The sequence below is a fragment of the Lissotriton helveticus genome, chromosome 7 (genome assembly GCF_964261635.1).
Source record: "Lissotriton helveticus chromosome 7, aLisHel1.1, whole genome shotgun sequence".
Classification (NCBI taxonomy): Eukaryota; Metazoa; Chordata; class Amphibia; order Caudata; family Salamandridae; genus Lissotriton; species Lissotriton helveticus.
In genome coordinates, this window is record NC_136068.1 from 1461697854 (window position 1) to 1461717926 (window position 20073).

Sequence of the window (20073 nt, forward strand, 5' to 3'; positions counted from 1 at the left end):
CTCTCCTGGACAACTGCCCGGCCTTCCCTCAATGCCCTCGGCCACTCTAACTTCGCCCCTAGCCATTCCACCAGCCTGGGAAGTGCACCTTGATGCCATCAAGATGAGAGGCGGTACCCGGACACAGGGGGTATGAACACCGGGCGGCAGCCACAAATGGGAAACTCAATCCACGTGGAGCCTGGGGAGAGCTAAGCCAAAACAAAGCTGACAAGTGCCCTCTAAATTCCTTGGCGCCGCTCCCTCAGCTCCCTGATTTAAAGGTGAGCTGCCCGTCTGGTTATTCTCTTCGTTTGTCAGATTCCTTCTAACAGTAGTGTGTTTTGGATACCGAGGCAGTTGCTTCATTACTCCACATTCTTTTTTGAGTTTTATAGTAGCTGTTTTCGATTTTCTTATTGATCTGTGGTACTTTGTCACAGTTGAAGTTGGTTCACAAGGTCAGCTCGGTGATGGGCTGTGGGAAGCGGTCAGTTGGGTTTGCAGAATTGTCAGCATGTTTCCTCAAAGAGTCTCGTCTTTGTCTATCTAGTACCTTCTGATAGTGTTGAGTTTTGGCTGCCTGCCGAGGCGATTATGCCGTCAGACAGTGAGAGGGTTTTGGTTGCCTGCCGAGGAGATTATGCCGTAAGGCAGTGTAAGGGTTTTGGTTGACTGCCGAGGCGATTATGCCATCAGGCAGTGATGATTTTTTGGATGCTGTGTTGCTGTTTCAGTTTCACAAGGATAGTGCTTTGATGGGTCGCGGGTAGTGGTCAAATGGGTTTGCAGTGATTTTGGCAAGATTGCTGATCAGTGGGTTTCTTTTTTGATTCAGTCCTTTGTAGAGATTTTTGTTGAGTTTGTGAAGATGGTCATCCAGCATCTCAACGCCCAGGACTCTGTGGAGGTCTGCTATTCTTGTGAAGTTAGAAGCCCCTGCTGCAATACGTAAGGCCTTGCTCTGCACTTTCTGCAAGTCTTGTCGATACCTCGGATGGCAGCCACTCCAAATTGGTGAAGCATACGTCATTGTTGGTCGTATTATTGCGTTGATTGCTCGCACCTTGCTCTGTATGGGCATCGACTTGGTCTTCAGGAGTGGGTACAATGCAGCCAGTTTGGTTGCTGCTTTCTGGCAGCTCTTCTCGACGTGGTTTCTCCAGCTGAGTTTTCAGTCCAGAGTCACCCCTAGGTAGGAGCTGCTTGTTTCCCATTTGATCTCATCCCCATTGAGGAGGATATGTGGGTGTTTCCTGTTTAGCTTTTTTTTTTTTTTATATTTTTTTTATTGACAGCACAAGCAATCATTCATTACAGAAATAAAGCACTTTCAAAAAAGTTATAGTACATACAATTCCTTGAAGACTTAATCGAATAGCAATAGACAAGGAATATACAATAGGTCAGAAAAAAATATATCATTTTCATTTTAAAGAATCATCAAGTGTGCTCGCAGCTAGCTTCCAAACCAAAAAGTCATGCAACTGAATAGGGGTTCCCCAATATTAGTAGCCAAGTACATTGTTTTCCTAGCGGAAAAAAGACCTTAGTCGGCAAATATCATCCATCAGGTTTACTAAGCAACATAATCAGTTTAGTGCCAGACAATTAAAGTCTTGTGCGAAAAGAATATAAGTCCAGATCCTTAAATAATAAAATGAAGAAATAGAAACTTTTCCAAAATCTTATATAACAAAGAAAAATCGTTCATTCGGTAGGAGGAAACAAAATATCCCATGTTTTGTTCACTTTCTTCAGGGATCGTTTCCCACGGAATTTTGCAGTGGAAAATTCCATATTGTGTATCTCATTTATCAAGAGCCACCATTCAGTTACCAGTGGTGGTTTATCTGAGATCCAAGCCCTAGCAATTATCAATCTAGCACAGGAAATTAAAATAAACATTAAGTCTTTGTAGGCGGTGATATTTGGTTCTATTCCCAGAAATATCATCTCGGTAGTTAGTTTAGCGAAGATCATTTTTTTCAATTTCAACACATTTTCTACGTCAACACAAAATTTTTGCAACACCGGGCATGAAAAAATTATATGTACTAAATCAGCAGCTAGTAAGTCACATTTTGGGCATTTTGTGCGTTCAGAAGATGCGTTATTCCCAGACCATTTATAAAAGTGAAGTGGCGTATAGTATAGCTGACATACTGTTTTATACGATTGGAGTTTTAAGCTAGAAGAGTGGGTTAAAGAGTTACTGTTATGAAAAAAAGTGGATATGTTATACGGGGGGATAAGCGTACCCAAATAAGTAGTCCATTTTTGTGCAAGTTTAATACAGTCATCAGGTTTGTGTTGACATAAACATTTATACCCTAAGCTAATTATATCTTTATTTGTTTCCCCGTAAATGCAGGTCCATATTTCTGAATCTAAAATTTCCTTTAATTTCATTTTATTCACAAAATATTCACGTATCTGTATATACTTAAATAGAGCATTTTCGGGAAGTTTATAGAGTATTCTTAGGGTATCAAATATAAAAACACCTGATGCACCGTATAGATCACGGAGATGATTTATACCGTGATTAGCCCATATTCTAACTATTGGGTCGCTAAAAATCTCAGGTAAGCCCGGGTTGTTCCACATGCTTAGCTTAGGGTGAAAGAACGTAGTTTTGTTGATAGCCATGATGATATTCCATATATGAACCGCGTCTTTAGCGGTCTTGAACTTGACTCGTTTGAAATAATTCGGGTCGTTGCTTCTAGCTAGAAATTGTACAGAGTTTGCCCCAAGCATAAATTGGTGAAAAAAATAAGGATAGCTAGAAGAAAAAAGGCTGCGTATCCGACCCAAAAAAGAAGCGTAAAAGTAAAATTTAAAATCATCAGGGAATTCAAGGCCACCCTTACTAGCTGCTAATTTAAGAAAAGAAAGAGCTCTTCGGTTTTTATTATAGCCCCAAATATAGCTGCCGAGAATACTATCCAGTTTTTTAAAGAATAAGTTGTTAATAAAAAGAGGGATGGACCTAAATAAATACAAAAATTTAGGTAGGATATTCATTTTTATAAGGTTGATTCGGCCAAGCAGATTTAAAGGAACCGTATGCCATTTTTTACGAAGCCTTGTTGTATCTTTCAATAAAGTATCATAGTTTAGAGCCATCCTTTCTTTTAAATTAGATGTTATTTTAATACCTAAGTAGTTTGCTGTATGACATACCCCCAAGACTGGGGCTGGCAACTTGTAGTTAACAATGATTTGCGTTTTATTCAAATTTAGTTTGTATCCCGAAACCGAGCCAAATTCGTCAGCTTCCTTAACGATAGCAGCTATGGCTTCCGGTATGTCAGTTGAAAAAATTGCCAGATCGTCTGCGTACGCAGTAATTTTAAGAGAGTTATTGCCATAAATAAATGGTTTAATACATTCTTGAGTCAGTATCGCATTAATGAAAGGCTCCATTGAAAGAGCAAACAAAAGTGGTGATAAGGGACACCCTTGGCGTGTACCTCTTAAAACCGGAAAAGTGTTAGAAATTAAATTGGCATATCCTATTTTTGCATTGGGGGAATCGTACAGTGCTTGAATCCTGGTTAAAAACTGTTTCCCAAAGCCCATCTTCCTTAGTATAGCCAAAAGATAATCCCACCCCACTCGGTCGAATGCTTTTTCTGCATCTAATAACACCATACCGAGTGGAGAGGAATTAGTGGTGGCAACGTCAAATGCAGTAATAGCAGTATTAATATGTGCTGTTGTGTCTCTGCCCGTTACAAAACCGTGTTGGTGTTGACTTACTAATTTAGGCATTAGCGGGGCCAATCTCATGGCTAGTAACATCGAGTAAACCTTGGCATCGGCGTTTATCAAGGAGATGGGCCTGTAAGACCCGCACTCTGATGGTAACTTATCCTTTTTTAGAAAAAATATAATTTTGGCAGTTTTCCAGGAGTTGGGGCTTTGCCTGTATCTCCAAATTGATTAATCACTGACCAAAGTGTAGGTAACAGTTCCTCACTGCAACATTTATAAGTTTCAATTGGACGTGTATCGTCACCGGCGGATTTCCCCGATGGGAGAGAAGAGATAGCTAATTGTAATTCGGAAAGTGAAAAATGTCTTTCAAGTGGTTCCATTAAATCAGTTTCCCTATCTAATGTCCAATTCTTTATTATATAATTTTGCATGTTTTCTTCGGTAGGGGTAGATTCGGGTGTATAAAGGTTGCCATAGTATGTTACAAATTTATGTAATATCTGTTCCGGTTGGTTATAGCTAACCTTATCTTCAGCAACTTTATAAGCAAGAATCTTACCAACCCTGTCACCGCTTTCATATTGCGACTGTTTATATTTATGTAATTTCAAACTAACTTTCTCTCTTAAAAATGTTTTAGTTTTGGATCGGAGGGTGTTCAATTTAAGTTCCAGTAAAGGTTAAAATCCGTCCCCCTAAGTTTTCTTGTCTCATAGCCTCAGCCAAATATTCTTCCAGTGACCGTATTCTAGAAGTCATTTCCAAAATCTCATTTTTTCGTTCTTTGTTTTGTCTTATAATGTACTGCTGTGCGAACCCCCTAATGCTAGCTTTGCATGCATCCCATACATAAATGGGGTGAGCTGATTCTAAGTTAAATTCCAAGAATTCTTTGATATTTTTCTTCAATTGAGAAACAAATAAAGTGTCTGTTACCAAATATCTTGGAAAAGAAACTAACCTAGCAGCCGGATTAGTAGATAGAATATTAAACCGTAATATAATGGGATTGTGGTCCGAGGTTATTTTTGGACAAATCTCCATTTTGCAACCCTCCAAGACACGATCTGTCGTCCATGCCATGTCAATGTCAATGCGGGAGCACATTTGGTGGGGAGCAGAGTAATGTGTATATCCTGCAAGTTTCGGATATAGATTCCTCCAAGCATCTTTTAAGTTATGAATGCGCGATAACTCTAAAATAGCTGCCCTAGTTTTACGCATACGTTGTGAAGGACTCATCTTTGTCGTATCCTTGGCATAGTTCATGACACAGTTGAAGTCACCCATCATTATTATGTCCCCTTCCCAATCCAAAAGTTCAATATTAAGACGGTCAAAAACCCACGCATCGTCGATGTTTGATCCGTACAAGGCACATAGTACATATTTTGAATTCATTAAATTAATTTGTACAAATGCTCATCTACTGGCTCTGTCTGCAGCAGTTCTAAGTACCTCAACCTTAAAAGTTTTCCTCTTAAGAATAGCGACCCCTCTAATTGGTGCATTCAAGGCAGTGCAAGTAATTAGTTCAAATCCCCCTTGTTCCGTCATTTTACGGTCCTGAAAACGAATATGGGTCTCATTTAAAAATGCAAAATGAGGGTTATACATTTTCAGCTCTTCGAAAACTATTTGTCTTTTGATTCTATTGTTAAGCCCGAAACGTTCCATGCTAGGCAGTTTATTTGATACATTTAATCAATTTTAAACTCTGTAAACAGTACTCATTACGTTTATTCTTTAAATCATTATGTAAGTCTGTACATATGCTTGTGCTGTCAGTTTCTCCCTCATTTTCCCTTACCCTTCCCACCCAACCTTTCCCCCTTGAGCTTCTCCCCCTGCTCTAGAGGTCCCACCCCAAGTACCTACCCAGAAGCCTCCCTCTAACTTCTGCTGCCGCTGTAAGGGCAGTTAGCCAGAGAGGTCTCCCCGAGATCTCCCCCTCCCTATTAAACTCGTATATAAGATCCCGAACAGACCCAACCCAAATAATAAGCTTTTATAATTAGCCTAAAAGAAAAAAGGGAGTTATTCATAACATACAGATTCTAGATTTCTGTAGGGTTAACTACCTAGATTTTAAAGTCCATTTTTGCCAAAAGTTTCTCTGCTTCGGTAACATTATTATGAAAGTAGGTATGCCCTGCATTAATAACTTTGAGACGGGCGGGTTCTTGAAGATATACTGTGGCCCCCCTGGACTTGAAAGAGTCTATTAGTTTCCGAAGCCCCCATCTTTTGTCCATGGTAGCCTTACTGAGATCTGATTTGGCAAAAAAAGTTACATTATCACAGGTCACTGGTGTATTCGGTCGAGCTTTATTTGAGATTGCCTGCCTTAGCAGGTAGTTGCCAAAATAAGCGAGAATAGGGCGAGGGTATTTGCTCTCTCTATTTTTAGAAATGATTGGTAGTCTATGTACCTGTTGAAGCTGGCAGTCCCAGTCCCAATCCCCAAGGTCCGGAAAAGCCTTTTGAAATAGTCGGACCAAATAGGCCCTTGCGTCAGAGCCTTCAGACCCTTCGGGGATTCCGAAAATTCTCAAATTCTGGCGTCGCTGTCGGTTCTCAAGATCCTCGACTTTATTCTTCAAGATCTCTATATCTTCTTTATGTTCTTCTATTGAGGCCGTGGTAATGGCCAATGTTTCTTCAACACCAACTACCCTTTTCTGTAGCTCTTCAATATCTTTAGTGACTCCACTTAACTTACTGTAAACAATTATGTATCTTGTAAATGTATGTAAATGTATTGAGACTTATATAGCGCACGTATCACCCGAAGGTATCAAGGCGATTGCTTAGAGAACCCGTCCTGGTATTCCCCTGTGAGATACCCCGGCAGGGTATCCACAAGGTGAAAGCCAGGCATCCCGCCGCGAGGGGCCCATAGTGGAGATTAAGCAAGCTATTGCCCAGAGTCGCAGAGTGTGACCCCGTGAGTCGAGTAGGCACCGGAGCGAGAATTGTCGAGTCCGTGGAATTTTTGAGCCCGAGACCCGCCGAGGCGGGGAATCGAACCCTGGTCCACGGCCGATCTCAGCATCCGGGTCTGCCGCCTCTAACCACTGAGCCACGCTTCCTTTAGTTGGCGGAAGTGTTGCTGAGACTCTTCATGATGTATCATTAATGTTTTCATGATTAGATCCAGAGAGGAAGAAGAAGTTTCAGTTGGGGTAGGAGAGAAAATGAGAGATGTAGCGGGTGTAGCCATTGTCGATGATATGTCCAGTAGTGCCATTGCCTCTTTACAAGGGGTAGTAGATGTAAAGAAAATGTCCCTATGGCTAGGTGTGGCACACCCGTCTAATCCAACGTGGAGCCTAGCAGGTGTGAGATCCGGTGAGACCACAGTAATAGAAGCAGAGTTGGATATTAGGCCCAGAGTTAGATCTGAACATGGTACACCCCCTTTACTAGGAGAGGTCTTAGAGGTATAGTCTTGTAAATTATCAGCTTCTAGGGAGTGGTTTCTTGGTAGAGCAATAGATAGCTTTTGTGAACCCCCCTTAACCTGCATCCACTTAAGTAAGGGGCTTTGATCTCTTATTATGTTCCCTCCTGTAGCTCCTGTAGCTGTTGATATTAGAGTTCTAAGCAGTGTTACTGTGTCTTTACTCTTCCCCTTCTTAGCTCTACCTTTTCATTTCCCCCTTCTCTTGACAGCAGATGATTTCTCCCTTCTTGTTTGAACTCGGGCGATCTCAGATCTATCTTCCCCTTCCTCTACTCCTTCCACATAATCCTCGTACTCATCATTAGAGTTGTTTTCCTGTAATGAGTTAGCCTCAAAGTTAGCCTCAGTGTTCACTATATCAATATCGGAACCTATCTCTTCCAGAGTTGTATTCGGTGGCGGCACCAGAGCTTGAGCTTGAGCTTGTGTTTGTACCTCTGATTCAACCCCTCTGTTCAGAGCCGCCTGCTCAATTATAGTGTTCGGCGTGGATCGCACATCCGCGTCCGCGTCCACCCCTTTATTTGAATTGTTCTCCGCGGGTGAGTTAAAGTCTATCTCCCCACTTGTTGTTACATCATTATTTAGTTCCCCTTGCAGAGTAGTTTTATTAGTAGAGTTAGTGTTCTTCTTGTTTTTATGAACAACCTTATCAGCAGAAAGGTCGTCTTCTTTGATTTTAATTTTTAGTTTCGACAAAGTTACTTTCTCCTTTGCATACTGATTATTAGGGGGGAAATTAGGGGGGAGATTAAGCTGTGGCTTACCGGCTTGATCCTCAGGTTGTCTGAAGCCAGGCGTTCGGCCGACCACTGCAGGTGAGATAGGTCTGAGCAGCTGTACTTTCCCGTCATACGCTCCTCTCCTCTGCTCTTCTGACCCTTCCTTCAAGGGGGTGCCTTTCAGCAGAGCCTTATTATGCCTCGAATTTTTGGGAGCCACGGGAGCCATAAGAGCCATAAGAATAGTCCTTCACGCCCGTTTGATCCTGTGTGTTGGCAGTAGATCAGCCCAAGCCTGTACCGCTAGATTCGTCAGTACAGAATGCAGAATGCAGGTGCAAATGCAAATGGTGCAAGACGGTGCTCCTCGTATTACAATACCACCAATTATCGTTGAAAGGCCCGGTAGACCTGATATAGTTATTGTTATTATTATATTTCTCGCCGAGTAGCCGAGTAGCCGAGTAGCAGAAGTAGCTTTTCACTGTGGGGGCATTCAACATTGTGTGAAAAGTCGAAATAAACTTTATAGAAAAGAAAATGCCCAAGCCCGCAGCAGAAGTAATCCGAGCCACGCTGTTCTCCGCTGCTCTCCGCTCCTCGCTCTTGCCTCACCTCGCCTGGATACCGCCCTCACTGCAATCCGCCCAGCCGAGCCCAGCTGAGCACAGAGCCCAAGCCGAGCCGAGCCAAGCGGTGGTGAGCACCAAACAAACAAGCGGTCCGGGTAAGTAATGCGAAGGGGTCTCCGTCTGGGTCTGCATCAGCCGTAAGCCGTAAGCCACGAAAACATTAGCAGTTAACCTCTTTCTTTCTCCTGTTCTATATTAATCTGCAGTCGGGTTAACAGGTCGTTATCTTTCTCGTTCACTCCTCACATCTCAAGGGAGATCTCGGGGGAGCAGCCTCGCTGCTGCGGCTTCAATCCGCCATCTTTCTGATTTCTGATCCTGTTTAGCTTTCTTGTGAATAGTGTTGCTGTGGTTTTGCTTGTGTTCAGGGTGATCTGCAAGTCGCTGTACCATTCAGAGAGTCTGCTGAGTGATGCCTCAAGGTTCTTGGCCACATCTATTTCGCTGAAGGATTGGGAGATGACTGCAACATCGTCGGCATAAAGAACAAGATCAGTCTTCTTTAAGTCCGTGGGGATATCATTGGTAAATATATTAAAGAGAAAAGGTCCAAGGATTGATCCCTGAGATACTCCAGCGAGGATAGGGCGTGTTGTTGAGCATTCCTCCCGTACCACCACGTGGAAGATCCGTTCTAACAAGTAGCTAGACAGCAGCTTAACCAGGTAGCTTGCATACTTGAGCTTGATGAGTTTGTAGAGCAGTCTCTTGTGCCATACTCGGTCAAATGCTTTGGCTACATCTAGAAAGACTACTCCTGTAGACTTGTGGATGTTGAATCCATGGCTAATGATGTCCACAACTCTGAGAAGTTGGTGATTTGTTGAATGGTCTTTCCGGAACCCAAACTGTTCTTTGGAGAGGAGGTTTTCACTTGAGGCAAAGTCCATGAAGCGAACGAGAATGACTTTTTCAAAGAGCTTCGATAGGCCTAATAGCAGACTTATGGGTCAGTAGTTTACAGGGCCTCATAGTGGTTTTCCAGCTTTAGGGAAAGCAATGACTCTTGCCTCTTTCCAGGCTTTAGAGAAGTACTGCTGCTGTACACGCATTGAATATCTCTGTGAGTTTATCCACTGCAGCATCTGGGACCATCTTGATGGCTTGGTTTGTTATTCCATCCTTTCCTGGAGCCTTGCCTTGTTTTAGTTTCTTTATTAAGGCTAGGACTTCACATGTTGAGCATTCCTCAATGGTTGAGGCTTTGGTTTCTGGCGGGTGCTCCAGGTGGTGCTTTGTGACCTCTTGTTTGACTTCTGCTGCCATTTTGCTTGCCTGGTTGGGCCTGAAGGATGCCTCCAGTGTCGCGGCGAGGATCTCAGCCTTGTCCCTGTTGCTGCATGCCAGGTGTGTCTTTCCTTGTATGGGTGGGTTTAGTTCTTTCTTTCCAGTCAAGCGTCGGGTCATTCTCCAGAGAGAGTTGTCCGAATCCTTCAGATTGGCTGTTGCTGCTTCCCATTTCTCACCTTTGTGCTGACTTATTTGCATCTTCAGCTGTCTTGTCAGTTCGTTGTATTTTTTCAGCAGATCAGGGGTGCGGTACTTTTGCCACTCTCTCCGGGCTTTGTTTTTGACAGCTATCGACTTCTTGATGCCATTCGGGAGGTCGTAGATGGTGCAGCGTTTGGGCTCTTGCTGGGGAATACTGTGTTCGATAGCAGTATGGACAGCAGCTGTGAAGTGGTGGACCGCCTGATCAATTTCTTCAATACAGCGAATGGGGCCAGGGACCAGTGTCTCCTCCAGGTTTCTCTTGTAGAGACTCCAGTCCGCCTTCTTGTAGTTGTGCCTGGTGCCCTGTTGTTGGTTTTCAATCACATCTCCAACTGTGATCAATACTGGGTTGTGATCAGATGTCAGCGCTGTCAAAGTCTCAAGCTCCATAGATTGTGATACGTTCTTCATGACAACTATGTCCAGGACATCGGGATTGTACCGTGCAGCACCTGGGTAGTGTGTTGGGCAAGTTGGGCCTGCCACTACAAAGTCCTTCTTCTTTGAGTGGGCAAGTAGAGCATGTCCTTTCCTGTTTGCAGTGCGAGAGTTCCAGCACTGGTGCTTGGCATTAAGGTCTCCTCCAATTAATATTGGGATGTTGGGATCTAGTAAGGCATCTAGGTCTTTTGGGTGTAGCTTTTCTGGGGGTGAGTAGGCAGCAATCAACCGTAGAGGGCCTGCTGGTGTCTCGATCTGTATACCAGTTGTTTCAATGCTCCCCACTGGTGGTAGTACAATCTCGTGGTGCTTCACTTTTGTGCTGACATTGACTGCTGTTCCTCCGCCCTTGGCTCCATTGGGGCAATCTGTGCGGTATACCCTGTGGTTTGCTTGGTTAAGCTTCTGGCTTCCTTGGAGGTGAGTCTCGGAGATGAGCGCAACACTCACATCCTTAGTTTCCATCAGGTGTAGGAGTTCATCTGTTTTCCTCTGAATGCTGTTAGCATTCCACATCAAGAAGAGAGAGTTTTTTTTTGTTTTTGCTACCATGGTCACCACAGGGTCGATGTCCATGTCTGCGACTACTTTCGCAATCTTCACGATGAGTTCCTGCCAGTTGATGGTTGAGCCTTTTCCAGCGGTTGGTCCCGGTGTGGTTGTTGGAGGTGGGCTGACCTGCTTTGGTCCTGTAACATTCGCATATGTCCTTCCATCCATGTGGTCATCACTATAGCTGTCGGTTGCATTGGGGGTTGGGATCCTGTGTGCCAATGCAGGTCTGCGGTTGTAAGTCTTCCTTTGATGCTGGTCTGTTGCTGATGAGTGTTGGGAAGACCTTTGTGGTTGTGGGGGTGGCTTGCGTTTTTCATCCTTCTTTGCCTTCTGCAGGTAGGGACAGCCGCAATAGCTTGCTGGGTGGGGTCCTGTGCAGGTGGCGCATATTGCTGGTTCGGTTTCCCGGTTCCTTGTGCATTGGTTAGAAGTGTGCTCGCCTCCACAGCATACGCACCTTGGCATCTGATGGCAGAAAACCGAGGTGTGCCCCAAGCGCTGGCAGTTGTAGCACATGACAGGTCCTCGTTTCCCTCTAGGCGCTTCTGTAGTGACGGTGCAGCTGCAGAGCCGTGTGACTGCTGAGAGGTCTGCTGGCTTCCCATCATGGCTTGCTGACAGGGTTACTACAAAGAGGGGAAACTTCTTGTTCTTGTCTGCTGGAGAGGCGATCTGTGTTATGTTTTTGACTGGAAGTCCAAGTTCCGATAAGTCCTCGGTGATGTGCCCGAGGGATGCGTTTGCTGGGAGTCCCCGTATTACAAAGCGCTGGGCTTTCGCGGTGGTCAGTGAGAAGGTGTGGTACTCCAGTTTCTGCTCTGTAAGCATGCTGGTCACCCTCCTATAGTCCTCTGGTGTGGTGAGCATGATCTTCGCGTTTTCCTGCCTGGGCTTGATTGTGAATGGGGAGCTGCAGTGTTCATCCAGTAGCTCCACGAGGTCCTTGTGAGTGGCTAAGTTCTTCAGGAGGGTGGGTGAGATACTTAGTCGCTTAGTGGGGCCTGAAGAGGTTTCTGATTCAGTTGCCTCGTGATCCTGGAGGTGGGTGTCACGGTTCTGGGTATGTTGGAGAACCAGATAGCGGTTTGAGGTTACAATTGCAGGGCTAATGAGAGGTGCGCGGGCTAGCTCTGCAAATTTTTCCGGTGAGCTTGGAATTGAGTCGCGCCCCTTTCTTTTTGACTTAGTGCGCCATTCCATGTCTTATTTGGTGTTGCTGGGATGAGCCCCGCCGTCTGCTTCCATGGTTGATGCTGCTTGTTGTGGGGGCTGTGGAGCGCCTTGGGCAGACATAATGTAATAGCTATGGGGCAACTACGGATATAGTATCAGTCAGCTTTTGCTGAGTAAAACCAGAAAATCACAAGCGCCGTGGAAGGCGACTGTGGCCGAAAAGCTGCGGACAGAATGCCAGACCCACCAGACATCCTAATATGGCGGTGGGCCTTTCTAGGCTCCGCGGCGGTTTTCCCGCATCCTCCGGGCCGATGGTGGCTTCCGCCGGCCCGGTGGATGCGGAAAAACCGCAATCATAATAGGCCCCTATGTATGCTTTTTAGCTAGGAGCTGTGACTGCATTAATAGAGTGACGGGACTGCCAAACATGCAGTCACTTTCGTCACTTCTTAGCCTCCGTGGGCCTCATTTATGAGGCTATGCGTCACTTTTACGCCACTGGTGCGTCACTTTTTGTGACGCAACAGTGGCATAAAAAATGCGCCATGTTGCGCCATATTTACAAAGTGACGCATCTAGGTAGATGCATCACTTTGTAAACCCCTGCGCCACATTATACCTGCGCCAGGTATAATGTATGCAAAGGGGGCGTATTGACGCAAGAAAGGGTCTTAGAAGTGACGCAGTGAAATCTATGTGATTTCACTGCGCCACTTCTAGGACACAAATGCGTCAATTTCTTACGCCTGCATCACAGCAGGCGTAAGACTGGCACAGGCCCTTTCACATGGGGCTTGGCCCATGTGAAAGGATACATTGCTGGAGTTGCGTCACTTTTGTGACACACTCGAGCAATGCATCACTTTTGCGCCATACAGATACGTCAGAAATACTGACATATCTGTAACTCCTTGCGCAATGATGCGTCATACTGTAAATATGACGCATCATTGGTGTCGCATGGAGGGCGCAGTAAAAAGTGACGCATCGCTGCTTTCACGCAGCGATGCGTCATTTTTCATAAATGAGGCCACTGATGTCCAGGTCTTAGAGGCATCTCGTCCTTCAGTCACGCCAACTGTGTAACGTGCCTAAAATTAAGCTTGACAGTCCCACTTGTGAACTAGTGCTTCGAAAAACTGTCCCAAAGGAGCTGCAGTATCCCCACCAGTGCAAAGACAGGTAGTCAGTGCAGATGCACCCTAATGCATATAGTGTAGCCAGTCAGGGCTCCGAGATGCCACACCCACTACAAATTAACATGGAAGCGTCGCCACTCGCCGTTGCAAATTAATGCATACAGAAGCAAGGTTGTTTTTTTGTGCCACCGCCGCTCACCAGTAGCACCAGGAGTACACAGTATCTGCCCCTCACCAGCCCCATCCACCACAGGCCCTCCCGAGAGGTACATAACTATCGCCTTGGGTGGAATGGAGTTGAGGAGGTGCTCCTGAGCAAACTTAGCACTGTCAATGAACACCAAATATTGGGGAGATCAGTCCAACAGAACTAAGCCTGATAAGACCTTGAGGCCCATACACTTGAAGGAAGAAAGGGGCTGTGCATTCTACAGTCGGCTGAAACCCCGTACTGGCTCAAGGTCAAATGCTAATATTCGCCGATTAATCATCATCTTGTTTGGAAATTAAACTTTGTTAAGCATTCCGGGCTTCCTTTTCTCCCAGTGAACACCTTATTCGAATTCTCTGGGCCGAAGCCTTGCAACCCCGGCCTAGTATATCTGATCGAATCATCATGTCTGAGCCCGAGGGGATGGGATCCAATGCCTGATTCTGAAAGCCTCTGCGCGCAGTGCCCAACAACGGGGCTAGCGACCCAGGAAGTCTTCTCATCCCAGCCCGGGTCCAGGAGCAGAGAACCAAGGGCAGATCAAATAAGATCAATGTGTATAAAGGGAGGAGGGGGAAGCAAGCACACATCATGCGCACCAATTATAAACACACAAACTGCAACCACCGCACACGGAGACACGCGTTACACATCCTCTCAATCAAACATCTCTCCCATGAATTCAGTCTTTCCTGTTACAAACCACTGCAATCTAGCAATTTAGTCCAGTTGAGGTTAACAAAACTACAGCCGACAGAATCCATTGGGTTGTTCAAACAAAATTCGGGACTGGCCATGACTTTCCTGAAAACAAGCACCCATCTAGTAATCTTGCCTTAAACTCTTTTCTCCAATCATACAATACCAAATACTCCCGTCTCGGGCAACCAGATGCTTAGGATGCATGAGTATATTAAACACGAGTAAACTTCTGGGTCCCTCTCAAGGATAAACGGGTATGTACGGTTTTAGCGACCACTCAGTCAGTGAGTTGTCCCTCCTGCACGCAGCTTTGCTGTAGCACGTGCAGCAAAGACGCGCTCACTTTCTGCACTGCACACTAAGGCAAAGCTCGGCGGGTGCCCAGATAACGCGTTTTACACTCTGGCAGAAGATGGATTTGGCATCTCATTTGGTTATCTTGGAATTTTGGGTAATGCAGGTCGGCAGTCTGAGGTACTGGGTTTTCAAGAACCGGTACAGAACCGGTAACCCAGCGGTGCCAGGGGATCAACACCCAGAGACCTCGGGTTCTCCTGAGTCAGACCTACAGAAACTTCAGAGTCTTCCAGGTGAAGTCAAAGATTAGTTTATTGGCTGCAACCAAGGTGACAGGGTCCTAGAAGTACAATACGAGTATATTCAGGAGACTGCACACTTTCACGAAGTTAGGCTTCTCTTCTTATACGTAATATTCAGCCTTGGGCAAAACATTCCTTGGATTCGTGGTATTTCATTTATGGTTACTGATTACAAAAGAAAAGTAGAGTCATGATGACATGTACATATTTCACGTCGTGCTGCCCATAACAAATCATCCGGCAAGGCCCAACATTTCATCAGATATCGCTGGACCCCTAATAAAAATGGTCACCTCCCCATCATAAAGTAAGTGAAGAAAAGGAGTGGAGAAAGATGTGAGCGAGATATGGCAGGTGTGCGCGCTGAAATGGTTTTATGGCTGGTTGGGCCTAGATGCTATCTTGCTCGGCCACTGGGAGGGAACCGACCTAACGAGTTCGGCCTGGGGCAATGGTTCTAACTTGTACTGGGGTCAGAGAGAAGTCGATTAAGGAGTATGTGTCCTTGTGGAATCAAATTCGACTGGATTAAGGCTTATGTAAAGGGCAACATGCAGCTAAGGGTTTAGAAGGTAAGTGACGATTTCGAGGTGAAATCGTTACTCGAATATGCCGAAAATACATGTACTTGATGTACTCGTCATTCTCGGTCTTTTGATACCAAATTCGTCCTATTTCGACAAAGTTTTTATTCTCGAGTCCAGAACTATTACGGACCCAGATTTTTCAGAACCACAGACCCTCCTTTTGCCCTTACATAGGCAATTAATCTATCCTCATGTTAATCTGAGTCCAGATCTATATTCCTAAAGTCATTGAGATGTTGCTGCAACATCATTCTAGTGCTGGGCTCATGTCTTGACACAGGCTTCCTTACACATGATGTAACGCAGAGGCCACATATTGCAGGAGCACACTGTATGCATAGACAGAACAGGAAAAGAATGGCTAAGACCATCCCAATGACCATCAGAATTTTCCATCCCCAGGCGGATATCAGTCCCCAGAACCATCCCATTAATGACCAATCTTCTTTATCCACATGAATAGAGTCGGAAATTTTATGTAGTTTGGAGATGGCCCCGTATACTGTTGGAGCATTATCTGGAATAAAGATGCAACAACTGGACTGGATCAATTTGCATACTCCACCTCGGTCCGCAAGTATTACATCCAAAGCGACCCGGTTCTGAAGGGTCATAAGTCGATCCGACTGGAGCTCAGCAGTCAGGTTACTAAGGGCACCAGCAGTTTCAATCACGGTGGATTCAACTACCCTTGTCAATTGCCTTATGTTTCTGCTGTTAGCCATGGCTCCCCAGAACGGCAGAACACCCATTGCAAAGTCACCAAATTCTTGACCTGCAGTGTCTTCTTTACTCAAAACACCTCTAACTACCCTTGTCCGATGGTAATCCGCCGCTGCTGTGTAGGTGGGAGGTAACAGGAATGAAACAAAACATGAGCCCGAGAAGTCAGGGGGCAACCATGTATAGGCTCTATCATGGCAGATGAAATAAGTACCCTTAGCGGCTAAAAAGGCAGGGGAAGTCTGAGATCCAAAAACGTACGTTTCTGTACAGACACTCTTCCCTAGCTGAGCTCTGGGATTCCTACCAAAACCTTGCAGACACAGGTGACCTTGATGGGGTACGATCCAGATAGGGGACGATCTCTTGGCTTGCTGTTTCTCACTTAATGTAGTGCCATATCCGGTCACATTCCAACCTACATATGCAAGTATCTCATCATCTGGGGTATCTTCGTAAGAAGTTACTTCCTTGATCATGTCAACTATACCTTTGACTAGGGCGCTAGTCTTGAGGTTGTCTTTTACAGAACGTAGGGGTTGAATTTCTCGTGCATATATGAACATTGTCCTATATGCCCATACTGACCCATTGTGACTAAATGGCAGGACCAAATAGGGGATACCTCTATCCGTGGTGTGGGGCATGAGACCACACACCCAACAGTTGGTTGTGTTCATTACAAGTTGGTGTTGGTGTAATAACTGAACGAAAGAGTTATTAATGAACTCTAATCTCCTATTTGATTCGTGGTCAGGCAAAGGATGGAAAGAATGAGAGGAAACAGTAGGAGGAGGTATGGGTGATGTAGTGGGCGCAAATGTCACATGAAAAGAGAATAAAACATAGCTTATCAAAAAGACCATTACGCTAAATAGCATAAAAATACTCATTATTATAAAAAATTTCTTCGTCATTGTTTTCAAAAGTCTCTGCTTAAAGTTCATTTGTTTGGCAGGCCTCTCCACATCAGGAAACTCCATCCTCTCTAAGGTGCTGCCCGCGGCGGTAGGTTGTTTCTGCTAAAGGATGCTTCCGTCAGTCTAGGGCAGCTCCCTTGGACCAACTGGAACCAGCGACCTATCGTCGTCAGCTGCACCCAAAAGTCTTTAATCAACCGCGACCCTAGCAGCGGAACCCGGATGGCGGTTAAAAAAAAAACAAAAATAAGCAAGTTACCTAGATGGGAGAATCTGCACTTTCAAAAATAGGATTTGGGGAAAAACACACATTTTATTAGTCCACAGGTTTTTCTCCCGGATCATAAAATAAATCACTTTTACTTTAGTCTGTTTTTCTTGGTCGTAAATTGTAGCGTCTTTTCCCGGGTACTGTCTGGTCCAGAAATAGTAGTTCAGGTTCCACAGAGTTCAATTGTTCTGGTGGTTGCGCAGTTTCTTGAAAAATGTTCTCACTGTCACAATCAGGATTAGCTTCTTTTACACGTTCATAAGTTGTGCGCTCTGAGTCAGTGCCTCCTTTCCGGACCCATTGGTCATATGGCAGAGGGAAGGGTATCTTCTTACAATGGATCCCGTGGACCCAATTTGCCTTCCCCTCCACCCTAACGGTCGACCTTGTAGACAGGAGGACGAGGTGAGGCCCGGTCCATCTGGGCTGGTCGTTTCTGGTTCTTCGGAAATTCTTTACAAGTACCCAGGAACCGGGGTCAATGGAGTGACCCGGTGTCTCAGAGACCGGAGGCAAGGTGTTGTGGACCTGTTGATATAAAACACGCAATTTAGCCGTCAATTCATACAAATAGTCAAGCAAAATGGGGTGTTGCAGCTCGCTAAACTTCGTGGGCCTAGGCACTCCCCATATGTTGGCTGGCCGACCAAAGATTATTTCATAGGGGCTGAGTTTCATTCGCGAATGCACAGTCATTCTGGTGGATAGGAGTGCTAAGGGTAGAGCGTCAGGCCATTTAAGACCTGTGCTCGCTTGGATTTTGGCCAATTTAAGTTTAAGCGTGCCATTGTAACATTCCACTAATCCAGCTGATTGGGGGTGATTTGCAGCGTGAAACTTCTGCCTAATGCCTAGCCCTTCACACACTCTTTTCATCACACAACCCACAAATTCACTTCCGTTGTCCGACCAGACCATTCTAGGCATTCCGAACCTGGGGAAGAACTCTTTCACAAGGGCTTTCGCTGTGGACAAGGCAGTATTGTCCCTTGGGGGATAGGCTTCTACCCATCTTGAGAAGGCACAAACAACCACGAGCACATATTTTAAGTTGTTGCACCTCTCCATGTGTATGAAATCTAGCTGCAAAACCTCGAACGGATACGTAGGAGGTGCAAAATGACCAGCTGGAGTTGGGGTTCCCCTACCAGGATTGTGCTTCAGACATACCATGCAATTCTTGACAACATTCTCTGCACACTTGGGAATCCCTGAATTCTTCCACACTGGGGCCAACAACTCGCAAATCCCTTTCGCGCTGATATGGGCCATCCCATGAGCCATTGTAACCACTGCAGGCACATATGCATCGGGTAACAACCATCTCTGTTGCTCTGTCGATTCAATCCAACAACCATTTGCATCCATTCTCCCTGCACTTTCTCTCCACATGCTTAACTCTTTCTCCGCGGCCTCAGCTTGGATGGACTTCACACTTTCTATTGTGTCTTCACATATTCCAACATCACCAGTCCATCTTTCTGGGCTCGCAACATACATTCGGCTCATCATATTCTTTGCAGTTTCCTTAGCAGTTTCATCAGCGAATGCATTTCCACGACCATCATCATCAATCACTTTCTTGTGTGCACTACATTTCACGATCGCTACTTTCAGGGGCAACGTCAGTGATTCAAGGAGCTCATTCACCAACTGACCATGCTGAATCTTAGCTCCATGCGAAGTCAGGAACCCACGTTCTCTCCACAATCGTCCAAAACTGTGAGCCACTCCAAAAGCATACTGACTGTCGGTATAGACAGTCACTTTCATTCCTTTGGATAACACACATGCTCTCGTCAGTGCCACGAGTTCAGCGGTTTGAGCTGAACCATGTGGGATTCGCGCAGTTTCAACGATTGTGTGCAAAGTTGTGACAGCATATGCTGTAGTCACATTACCATTTGGGAGTTTAAAGCATGAACCATCCACCCATAATGTACCATCACATTCGGCAAGAGGAGTGTCGAATAAATCAACTCTCCCTTTCGTCTCTTCCTCTGTTCTGAGGAAACAATCGTGCTGCTCTGAAGCATCCGATTCCTCTATAATTGGTAACAATGTGGCTATGTTCAAGGTACTGCACCTTTTTATGTGCACATGGCTTGCTAGTAGTGTCAATTCATAACTGGACAGTCGAGCACTAGTTAAATGCTGTGTCTTGGTCCTATTTAACAATGTGTCTACTGCATGTGGGACCATCACGATTAGTGTATTATTCATTACTAGACCTGCAGACTGTCGAATAGAAACAGCTGCTGCTGCTGTGGCCCTTAAACAACTTGGCAATGCTCGTGCTACCGGATCCAAAGTTGACGAAAAATAGGCGCATGGCCGTTGTCTATCTCCGTATAACTGAGTCAGCACAGACAATGCACAGCCCTCCTTCTCGTGGACATATAATGTGAAAGGCTTACTGTAGTTGGGGTTACCTAACACAGGGGCCGAACATAATGCTGTGCGTAATTCGAGAAAACTTTTCTGACATTCATCAGACCAAGGAATGGGACTGGGTGTATTTGTACACGTTAGTGCCAATAAGGGTTTGGCTAATAACGAAAAATTTGGAATCCACTGTCTACAGTACGATGTAATGCCCAAGAAAGCGCGTACTTCTCTCTGCGTTCTTGGCACATTCAATTTCGCTATTGCCTGAATTCTTTCTGGGGTCAGTTTCCTCCCCTCCTTCGATAAGAGATGACCTAAGTAGGTCACTTCTTGTCGGCAATA

At 45.2% G+C, this 20073-nt stretch overlaps 1 protein-coding gene and 1 non-coding gene across 3 annotated transcripts in view; both read right to left on the reverse strand.

Annotated features, from left to right (window-relative positions):
• LOC144767472 (CD209 antigen-like protein C) overlaps positions 1-20073 on the reverse strand; it is a 356973-nt gene that overhangs the window by 245933 nt on the left and 90967 nt on the right. The window lies entirely within an intron of this gene.
• On the reverse strand, positions 13880-14241 carry LOC144771293 (small Cajal body-specific RNA 2). The gene has a single exon (XR_013599236.1).